Consider the following 11,827-nt stretch of genomic DNA (forward strand, 5'->3'; position numbering starts at 1 on the left):
AGGCTGCCTTTGAAAAACCCAAGGAAGATCACAAAGCTGGCATTATCCCATGTTGTGAATGAGTTTATCAAGAAGAAATTCTCCTCAAAGGAATGTCAAGGGCAGCCTTGAGGGGAAAAACAGTTAAAAAGGCAACAGGCAGTCTTGGGGGTGGGGTGGCAGATTGGCTTTGCATAGATCACAGAGGGAATGGTTTTCTTGACTTGTGTGCACAGAAGCTTCAGTTTCATTTAGTATAAGAGGACCAAGCCATCTCTGTCAGTCCCAATAGCTACATCTTACAGTAACTGCTTAGCCTCAAGCCCAAAACGTGGGAACTGGAGCAGGGCCAATAGTCACTCAGCATGGACAAATATGGTAAATTCCTGCTGTCTGTATCAGAGTGTGGGATATGGGGAATGGGAGGAAGTTGAGATAAGCAGGGAAAGTAGATGAAGGAGATAGTAAAGAGTATAATTGGAAATTATAAAAGGGGGAGCTTAAGGTGAATTTGAGAAGACTTTGAGAAGTAGACAGCAGTTAAGTGGCAAGTAGGATTTGGCTAGGCAGAAATGGAGAAAAGGGCAAACCTAGCAAAAAAAAAATGGCATAAACAGAGGGAAAGGTCTTCAGGGAGTAGTAAATTAAAGTGGGCAGAGTTAAAGTAAGTGAAAGAGGGAACAGAAAGGGAGGCCACACAGTACTGTGGTGAGTAGAGAGTCTTTGGAGTCAGACAGATACGGAAGCCCAGCTGTGCAATTTAATATATGACCTTGGTCAAATTACTCAACCTATTTTATTCTCTGTTTTCTCAATGTAAAAGGTAAATAATAAAATTAATTGCATAATAGGATGTTTGTGAGTGTTTAATGAGATAATATTTAAGTAGTTGGCACGATTCTCTATAACCAAATTAGCAGTCTTTTTTTTTTTTTGTAAGATTTTATTTATTTATTTGAGAGGTAGAGTTATAGACAGAGAAAGGTTTTCTATTTGCTGGTTCACTCCCCAAATGGCCGCTATGGCCGAAGCTGGGCCGATCCAAAGCCAGGAGCTTCTTCTGTGTTTCTCATGTGGGTGCAGGGGACCAAGCACTTGGGCCATCTTCCACTGCTTTCCCTGGCTGTAAGCAGAGAGCTGGATTGGAAGAGGAGCAGCCAGGACTAGAACTGGAACCCATATGGGATGCTGGCACTGCAGGTGAAGGCTTAGCCTACTATGCCACAGTGACGGTCCCACTATCAATCTTCTTATGAAAGATAGAGTGCTAAAAGAAATTGCATTAAAACATTTATTGTAGTTATGCTTGAATTGAGAGGTTATGAGTCTTTTTCCTGTGGTTTATTCTTTGTTTTAATTCTGTAAGCATTATTACACTAATAATTAGGAAAAAGTCTTTTTTCTTTCTTCTTAAAAATGTATGAGGGCTGGCACTGTGGCGTAGCGGGTAAAGCCTCTGCCTGCAGTGCCAGCATCCCATATGGGCACCAGTTCGAATCCTGGCTGCTCCATTTCCAATCCAGCTCTCTGCTGTGACCTGATAAAGCAGTAAAAGATGGACTAAGTTCTTGGGCCCCTGCACCCGCATGGGAAGACCCAGAGGAAGCTACTGGCTCCTGGCTTCAGATAGGCACAGCTCTGGCTGTTGCGGCCAACTGGGGAGTGAACCAGCAGATGGATGACCTCTCTCTTGCTCTGCCTCTCCTTCTCTCTCTGTGTAACTCTGACTTTCAAATAAATAAATAAATCTTAAAAAAATTGTATGAAAGCAGAGGCAGCCTGGTGGTGTAGTGGTTAAGCCACCACCTGCAATGCCAGTATCCCATATGTGTGTGGGTTTGAGTCCCAGCTGCTCCACTTCTAATCCAGCTCCCTGCTAATGTGCCTGGTAAAGCAACAAAGGATTGCCCAATTGCTTGGGCCCCTGCACCCATGTAGGAGACCTGGGTGAAGTTCCTGGGTCCTGGCTTTGGTCTGGCCCAGCCCTGGCCATTGTAGCCATTTGCAGAGTGAACCAGTAGTTGGAAGATTGATCTCTCTCTGCCTCTCTCTCTCTGTAACTCTGTCTTTCAAATAAGCAAGTAAATCTTTAAAAGAATGTATGAAAGTTAATAGAGGACAAATGAGAACAGAAAAATGGATTGAAGCTAGATCATCAAGTACTGTCTGTGATGGCAAGGATTTAAAACTATATTTCATGAATGCTAAGATTGAATACAAGTACTTCAAGGGACTCCACAGATACATGATTTAATTTTTTACTTAGAAAATATATGTTATAGGCAGGTATTATAGCACAGAAGCTTCTGCTTGGGACTACCACATCCCATATTGGAGCACTGCTTTGAGTCCCAGCTACTCCACTTGCAATGCAGCTTCCAGATCATGCATCTGGGAGACAGCAGATGGTGGCTTAGTTACTTGAGTCCCTGCCACCCATGTAAGAGACCTTTATGGAGTTCCTGGCCCCTGGCTTCAGCCTGACCCAGTCCTGACCTTTGGGGATATTTGGGAAGTGATCCAGGAAATGGAAGATCTTGCACTCTTCACTCTCTCTTTCTGTCTCTCCCTCTCTTTTTGTCACTCTACCTTTCAAGTAAATAAAATTATATTCTTGCTAAAGCAGAACCTAGAAGTCTTTGGCGATGGCTCAAGTGATTTGTGACCTGGACTGAGCTCCCAGCTCCCAGCTTTGGCTTCTACCCAGCCCAGACTATTGTGGGCACTGGGAAGTGAACCAGTGAATGGGAGTGCACACACTCTCTCTCTCTCTCTTTCTCTCTCTCTCTCAAATAAATAAAACCATATATATTTAGTTGGAATGTATCTTTTAAAATGGTAATCAGGAACCAGTGTTTTAGTGCAGTGAGTTTAGCCACCACTTTTTTTAAAAAAAGATTTATTTGTTTATTTGAAAGGCAGAGTTACAGAGAAGCAGAGGCAGAGGGGGGGGGGGGAGATCCTCCATCCGCTAGTCCACTCCCCAGATGGCCACAATGGCTGGAGCTATGCTGATCTGAAGCCAGGAGCCAGGAGCCAGGAGCCCCCTCTGGGTCCCCCACGCGGGTGTAGGGGCCCAGGGACTTGGGTCTTCCTCCACTGCCCTCCCAGGCCATAGCAGAGAGCTGGATCAGAAGTGGAGCAGCCGGGACCCGAACCAGCAACCATGTGGGATGCTGGCACTGCAGGCATTGGCTCCAACTGGTATGCCACAGCAGGAGCCCTCTGGTTCTTTTTAATAACGTTCAGTCCTGATATCTGTCCTGAAATTGTCGTGACTTTCAACCTCATTCACTGGAGGCCAGGAGATGAGAAAACAGAGAGAGAAATCCCAGCCTCTTGCACCCTGTTCAGAGGGAGCTGGACACCTTGGGAAAGGACCAGTTGGCTGCACCACTAATATCTTAGTTGAGGTTTGGGAGCTGAATTGTGTTAAAAGATGGGCTTTTTGACTGAGGGTTGTTCTTGTCTTTGGGATGCATTTCCTTGAAGGTTGAAAGAAGCCTGAATAGAGCAGCTCCCAGGGCAGTGTTCTTCTGGACTTGTTTGCATGTCTTTTTAAAAAAAATCTCCTAAGGCTTGTGACTTTGAGGACTCACTGAGAAGCAGATCACTGCCCATGTGTGCTGATTTTGCTGTGAAACAGGACTTGAAGACTCGTAGCAGCTGCCTGGGACAGGGACCACCAAGATTCAGGAGTAAGAACTGAGCTCCATGCGAAACCCAAACCAACACCAAACTAAAAAGCAAACACAGCTTCCAAAGTCAGAGAGCACATGGGAAGGTTCATACCTCTGAAGAACGAGATATCATTAAAACATGAATGAAAAACTGGGAAAAAATATTTGAAACATAGTGACAGAAAAAAATGTAACGTCACTTCCAATCCGTAAGAAACGATGAATGCCTCAGCAGAAAATTGAAAAAGGGAAAAACAAGTAATTCATGGCATAATGCACATGGCACTAAGAATGTTAAAATGCTCACTCTTACTAGTAATCAAAGAAATGTAACTTAAAACCAACCAAAAAATACACCAATTTTTGATAACCAAGTTTGCAAAGGTTAAAAAGGAAAGTAAAAACAGAGTTGGGTGAGTAGAGGGAGAAATCGGTATTTGTATAAATTGTTTATGGCTAGTATATAAACTTTACATTTATACACTTTAAAAATCTTTGTTATTTGAAAGACAGAGCAATAGAGGGGGTGTAGGGTAGATGGGGGGGGGGTGGGGAGAGGGTGAGATAGAGAGAAAGAGAGAAAGAGAAATAAATATCTTCCATTCAGGGGTTGACTCCCCAAGCGGCCACAAGAGTCAGGGAGTTAAAGGGCTGGGCCAACTGAAGCCAGGAGCCAGGAACTCCATCTGGGTCTCCCACATGGGTGGCAGGGGCTTACGTACTTGAATCATCCTTTGTTGCCTTTCCAGGCACATCTGCAGGGAGCTGGATTGGAAGTGGTACAAGGTGGGACTTGAACTGGCACTCTGATATGGGATGCTAGTGTTTTAATTGGTGGCTTAACCTGCTGTGCAACAACAGGGGCCCATTTACATGCTTTGTAAGACAATTTGTCAGAGTATATCAGAAGCTTTACAAATGTGCATGTTTTTTGGCCGGAGCCCCGGCTCACTAGGCTAATCCTCCACCTTACGGCGCCGGCACACCGGGTTCTAGTCCCGGTCAGGGCGCCAGAGTTTTGTCCCAGTTGCCCCTCTTCCAGGCCAGCTCTCTGCTGTGGCCAGGGAGTGCAGGATGGCCCAAGTGCTTGGGCCCTGCACCCCATGGGAGACCAGGATAAGTACCTGGCTCCTGCCATCGGATCAGCGCGGTGCGCCGGCCGCAGAGTGCTGGCCGCGGCGGCCATTGGAGAGTGAACCAACCGCAAAAGGAAGACCTTTCTCTCTGTCTCTCTCTCCCACTGTCCACTCTGCCTATCAAAAAAAAAAAAAAATAAAAATAATAAAAAAAACCAAATGTGCATGTTTTTTGATACGCAAGTTCACTTAAAGGAATTTAACCTTAGGGAATCATCACTGGTCTGTGCAAATGTCTGTTCCACAGATATTAAACAATATGGCATACTGTGGAATATTATACAGGCATTAGAAATGGTGTCAGAGATGTTTAGTTGCATAAAAAGATCTATCATATATTTAAATTTCAAATTAGAATTAGCATATAATAATATAGTCCACTCTTTTTTACAAATGAAAATGTATATGGATAGAAAAAAAGACTAAAAGCTTATACAAAAGGTTAACAGTTATAAGTGGTGGTTGATTTTTCTAGGGTAGTAGAATTACAGGTCATTTTATTTCCTTCCATTTAGTTAACCATATTTTCTAAAGTTTCTACAAATAATATATTTTCCTGTCATAATTAGAACAACAGACTTCATAAGCTTTGTTTATTTAGCCAAATGGTGGAGTATTTTTAGTTTGTGAGGATGGTACAGTAAGTTTTCTATCTCATAGCTTCAAAGATAATTTGGCCAATGAGTTCTGTCACTGTGAAAGTTTCAAGGAAAATTTTTTGAAGTTGAAGCAATTTTGTTATTTCCCTTTGTGGAACAGTAATGTGAGAAGTGTCTCTAAAAACAGCAAATTCACTCTGATTAAGTCACTACTTGTAATGCTAGCATTTAATATTGGGCTGCTGGTTTGAGATCTGTCTGTTCTGCTTATGACCTAACTTCATGCTAATGCACCTAGGAAGGCAATGGAAGATGGCCCAAGTAGTATGGTCCCCTGCCACCCATCTGAGACACCCAGATGGAGTTCCTGGCTCCTGGCTTCAACCTGGCTCAGCCAAGGCTGTTGCAGCCATTTGGGGAATAAATGAGCAGATGGGTTGCTCTCTCTTTCTCTCCCTCTCTCTCTCTCTTTCTATATTTAGGTAAATATTTATTTAAAAAAAATCCATCGCTGCTGAAGAGAGATAATTGTTTGGTAACAAAGAGCTATAATATATTGTGATGTGTTTACAATTTGGAACCTGAAAAATAATGGAATTTTAGAATTAAAAAAGCAGTTGTTCCAGCTCAATTTTCTTTTTTTTTTTTTTTTAACAGGCAGAGTGGACAGTGAGAGAGACAGAGAGAAAGGTCTTCCTTTTCCGTTGGTTCACCCTCCAAAGGCCACTGCGGCCAGCGCACCGCGCTGATCTGAAGCCAAGAGCCAGGTGCTTCTCCTGGTCTCCCATGCGGGTGCAGGGCCCAAGCACTTGGACTTGGGCCATCCTCCACTGCACTCCCGGGCCACAGCAGAGCCAGCTCAATTTTCTTCATCTCTTTTTTTTTTTGAAAAGATGTATTTATTTATTTATTTGAAAGGCAGAATTACAGAGAGGCAGAGGCAGAGAGAGAGAGAGAGAGAGAGGTCTTCAATCTGCTGATTCATTCCCCAGATGGCCACAATGGCTAGAACTGAGCCAATCCAAAGCCAGGAGCCAGGAGCTTCTTCTGGGTCTCCCACATGGGTACAGGGGCCCGAGGACTTGGGCCATCCTCCACTTTCCCAGGCCATCTGCAGTACAGCAGCCAAAACTGGAACCGGCTCCCATATGGGATGCCGACACTGCAGGTCGTGCCTTTACCTGCTAAGCCACAGCGAGGCCCCTCTAGCTCAACTTTGTAGTTGAACATTTTACTGTCATACTTGATAGCAGAGCTTAATACTCAGTTCAGTATTCTCCCCATGATATTGCATTTTATCTAATTCTATTCCTTCCTTTTTGAACTGTAATCGTGCTCTAATTCAATGGCATTTGAGACATATAAGGAAAATTAACGTTCTTTGTAAAAGGATGTAAATGTTTGTAAATGTTTCAAACAATGCTTGATCTGAGGTGAGATGAGGAAGTTGAAACTGTTCCACAACCTTTTACCTTTATGGATTCAGCTACTTCCTTTTTTCTCTGTAAATATTTGCATATAGAGGGTTGGAGAGTGTGGATTATATAAGTAATAGTTACATTTGCAAGGAAGTTACCTATAGCAGAATGTGAAAGGGATACAAGTTCAAGGGTGTTTAGTGGGAAGGTGGTAGTCACATTTTGAATGTGTGAAACTTAAGCATGTGGCTGCTCTTCCTTTCTTTCCTCATTGTTATGAAGCCTCTCATTTATAACATCTGACACACAGTTCCTACTTCAAAGTGGTAAAGTAGAACCTAAGACAAGCTTAAGAGATGGTCTTGTGATGATAATGCAATTTGCAGTTTTGCCTCAAAAAGACTATTCACTTTCAGGTCAAGTGTCTCTTTTCCAAAATGCTTAGAGTTTCATTTTTTTTTCACCAGATTTTGGAATATTTGTATATACATAGTGAATAATCTTGGGCATGGGACCCATGCCTAAACATGAAATTTATGTTTTAGATATTCCTTATATCCATAACCTGAAGGTAATTTTATCAAATTTTTTAGGGTGCCTGCATTTTGACTGCAACCCATGACATGAGGAAAGTAAATTTTCCAGTTGTGTTGTCATGTTGATATTTAAAAATTTTTGAATTTTAGCACATTTTGATTTTCAGGTTCGGAATGTTCAATCTATAATAGAAAGAAACTGACTTTTATTAAGGGGGCCACTGAGAAGCAATCAAACGGCATCTTTATACAGTTAAAATATTTTGGCATAATCAGTTATTTATTCAAATAGTTTCAACATTTTTAATCACAGTCTGAAATTGTGTCTCACTGAGGCTTTGTAATCTCAGAAGTTCCAAAAAATTTAAATTAAGAGTTCAAATTATATAGTACCTGTAATTGATATCTTAATTTTTTTTTTCATGATTATAAAAACACATATGAAGTACTTAAAAAGTTCATGAAAATGAGAATAAACAATATGATTAACTAGGTTCAAAAACTTGAAATCCATACATGAGGCGTCTTCAAAAAGTTCATGGAAAGTGCATATTGTAAACAAACTATGTGTGGATTTCTAAACTTTTTTGCATCAAGATAAACTTAAGTTTAATTCCATTTTCCATGCACTTTTTGAAGTTGCTTGTATACTCATCATAAACTACTTAAAGAAAACAGGAAAATATTAAAAACAACATTTATTCATAATCTCATTTCCTTTTGTGGTACTTTATTTGAGAGGCAATCTCTCTCTCTCTCTCTCTCTCTCTCTTACACACACACACAGAGTGCCCATTTGCTGTTTCACTTCCCATATGTCCATAATAACTGGGGCTTGGCTAAGCTGAAGCCGGGAGTTGGGAATTCAATACAGGTCTCCCATATGGGTTGCAGGAACCCAGCTACTTGAGCCTTCCCCTGCTGCCTCTCATGCCCTGTATTTAGCAGGAAGCTCTAATCAGAACTTGGAGCCAGGGATTGAACCCAGGTATTCCAATATAGGATTTAGGTGTCTTAATTGGCATCTTAAATGCTAGGTCAACTGTCTGTCCATTAGCACCTGTTTTTTAACTATTACCTTCATCTTTGTAAGAATTTACTTTTAAACTGTTACTACTTTTTGGAAGATTAATTTAAATAATAAACATAGTAATTCACAAACTAAAACTGTGAACTGAGGCCAGCATTGTGGTGTGGTGAAATAGGCCATTGCTTATGACACCCACATCCCATGTTGGAGTGCAGGTTCAAGTCCCAGCTTCTCTGCTTCCTGCCCAGCTTCCTGCTAATGTACCTGGGAAAGCAAGAGAAGATGGCCTGAGTACTTGGGCCCCTGCCACCCATGTGGAAGACCTGGTTGGAGTTCCAGGCTCCTGCTTTGGGCCAAGACAAAGTCACAGCTGTTGCAGCCATTTGGGGAGTGTACCAGTAGATGGAAGATTTCTCTCTCTCTCTCTCTCTCTCTCTTCCTTTCAAATAAATAAAATAGTATTTTTAAACAGTAAAATTGTGGACTGAATTCACAATGTAAAACTGTGGACTTGTGCTAGTGAAACAGCTATCATTTTGCCTTTAGAACACACATGCTATCCAACCTAGTCTCATGTTCCACATCCTAGGCAGGTAGGAAGGAAGCAGAGTGCACAGCAGTGGGCCAGAGAGTTGTTGATCAGCAGGGTAATCTTTAGGACTCCACAGCTTCTAGGACACATTGTCATCGCTGAGGGCACCATGGTGGAGAGCAGGCTGCTTCTGGAACAAATTTCCTATCCTGATTGTCTCTGTCCTGCTATCTGATTTTTAAGTTAGTCACTTGACATCTATTTATGGAGCAGAACTGATTTAGGCATTTAGGATAGAGATGCTATCGAAATAGGGCATATTCTCTGCTTTTATGGAGATTAAAGACTAGTGGGAGCAATAAGCATTAAATAATTACACTAGTAAATAATTAAAGTCATAGCATAGGTGCACTTGTGTGGTTTCCATTCTGAACACTCTTTTTTTATGAACTTAAAATACTGAAAGTTGCGTTTTGCCTCTGCAACCTATTATATGTAGGATAATTCTGTGCACACAAAAACCACCCATATTGTACTTTATGGAATATTTAAATGATTGTTAATGATAATCTTGACTCTGCTATTTTTACTTCACATGCTAATTTTAGACCCTAACCCTTGGGTGACCTGGTGCTTCACTGTGATAAAGGATGTAAGGGAGGAACACAAGGTGCTTAGAGACAAGAAAACCAAAGGACCCTATTTAAATTGAGAGAGGAGTGAATGCTTACTGTTTCCACTTTTGCCAATTCCTTTGTAGATTCTCAGAGACCTTGATATGGTCACAAGATCAAGAACAATTGTCTTAAAATATAGCTTCAAGGAAGCAGTTTGAAGTGTAGGAAAATAAGTAGGCCTGGGAAATTGAAGAGGTATCTCAGGCATTGGTTCTGAACTAGTTCAGATATACTCAACCATACTCTTTATACAGAGCTTTTGTTTCATGTCTGATCTCTTCTACATGAATAATTCCCATTCTTGTGTTCAGATACAACAATCCAGCATTCATTGTCATGATAAAAATAGAAACTGACAGGCATTGATTTTTATAGCAATTAGTCCCACGTCTGTTTTCTGAGTTCTTGAGCACATGCAGGCAAAACAGTAATATGGCAGAGCATGCCTCATGTATTTAATAGAAGACAGTTGTTTTGGCAATAAGGAGTGATGAAGAGTGTTGTATTTGAGAGTCTCTTTTTTTCATTTCAGATTTAATCTTTTCTCATATGTAAGAAGCATCTTCTATTATGAAGATCAGGTATGTGAAAATATTTATTTACTTGAAATGCAGAGTGACAGGGTGGGGAGCAAGAAAGAGAGAGAGAAAGAGATCTTCCACCCTCTGGTTCATTCCATACATGGCTGCAGCAGCCAGGGCTGGACCAGGCCAAAGCTAGGATTCAGGAGATCCATCTGGGTCTCCCACATGGGTGGTAATGACCCAGTATTTGAGCCATCACCACTGCTTTCCCAGGTGCATTAGCGGGCTGAATTGAAAACAGAGCAGCCTGGACTAGATCTGGCATTCTGATATGGGATTCCAGCATTGCACACAGTAACTTAACCTGCTATGACACAATGCCGGCCCCAGGAAAATCAGATTTTGTTTAGTTAAAGTAATAACAATGAACTTATAACATTTTCCTTATCTGTTTTCATGCTTGCCATATGAGGTACTGTTTTTCTTTTCTTTTCTTTTTTAAAAAAGATCTATTTATTTATTTATTTGAAAGGCAGAGTTACAGAGGCAGAGGAAGAAAGAGAGAAGTCTTTCATCCACTGATTCACTCCCAAAGTGGCTGTAATGATCAAAGCTGGGCTGGATCTGAAGCCAGGAGCCAGGAGCTTCTTCTGGGTCTCCCACACAGGTGCAGGGGCCCAAGGACTTGGGCCATCTTCTACTGCTTTCCCAGGCCATAGAAGAGAGCTGGATTGGAAGTGGAGCAGCCAGGACTCAAACTGGCATCCATCTGGGATGCCAGCACTGCACCCGGTGGCTTTATCTGCTATGCAACAGCGCGAGCCCCATGGAATACTCTTTTTCCACCCCATCTATTTTGACTGTACCAAAATGAACTGATAAAAACAATTGTAATAATGTATAGAACAGCATTTTACAAAGGAGACTTTTTGTATTTATTTGAAAGGCAGAGCAACAGAGAGAGGGGGACGGACACACACACACACACAAAGGGAGAGAGTTATATATTTTACATCTGCTGATTCACTCCCTAAATGGCTACTACAGCCAAGGCTGGGCCAGGAATCAGGAACTCCTTTTGGATCTCTCACATGGGTGGCAGGGGCCCAAGCACTTAGACCATCATTTTCTGCCCAGGTGATTTAGCAGGGAGCTGGATCAGAAGGCGAGCAGCCAAGATTAAAACTTGCACTCCCATAATTGGATGTGGGCATCCAAAGTGGCAGCTTAACCTGCTCCTGCTATCATACCCACTTCTAGAGCAACATTTTTATAAATGGTAAAATGTTTTAGGATAATAAGGTGCTATTATTTTTCATCCATTTCACAGCTATGTATTGAGGGACTTCTCTGTTCCAGGCACTGTGCTAGAGGCTGGAAGAAATGCAGAGAACAAGGTAGTTGAAGTCTAAGTCGACTCTGTCATGGAGCTTACATTCCAGAGGGGATGAGCGTCAGTAACCACGAATATTGATAAATTCTGGAGACATTGCTCCATCATCTAGGTAATCTACCCTTCAATATAACATCTATGTATCATTTCCTTCAATAAGTGTTCACTGGTTCCTCCACCATTCGTCCACTGTGGTATGTGCACATCTGCATCACGGCACTTATCTCACTGTAAGTTTGGCAGATCATGGTTTACCTACCTATCAAGCCAGTTACATTGTCATCTCCTAAAAGGCAGTGGCATATCCCATTATCTCCCTAGTA

At 41.8% G+C, this 11,827-nt stretch overlaps 1 long non-coding RNA gene across 2 annotated transcripts in view; it reads left to right on the top strand.

Moving 5' to 3' along the window:
• The window catches only part of LOC149119675 (uncharacterized), a 261,469-nt gene extending 249,853 nt beyond the window's left edge, over nucleotides 1-11,616 (top strand). For both annotated transcript variants that reach the window (XR_016227675.1, XR_016227673.1), the window contains exons 4-5: nucleotides 10,120-10,168; nucleotides 11,471-11,616. This is a non-coding gene — a long non-coding RNA (uncharacterized LOC149119675). The remainder of the gene's footprint in view (nucleotides 1-10,119; nucleotides 10,169-11,470) is intronic.
• Nucleotides 11,617-11,827: the final 211 nt, after the last annotated feature.

This window comes from Oryctolagus cuniculus, chromosome X (genome assembly GCF_051225735.1).
Source record: "Oryctolagus cuniculus isolate XC-2025 breed Fujian yellow rabbit chromosome X, ASM5122573v1, whole genome shotgun sequence".
Taxonomy (NCBI): domain Eukaryota; kingdom Metazoa; phylum Chordata; class Mammalia; order Lagomorpha; family Leporidae; genus Oryctolagus; species Oryctolagus cuniculus.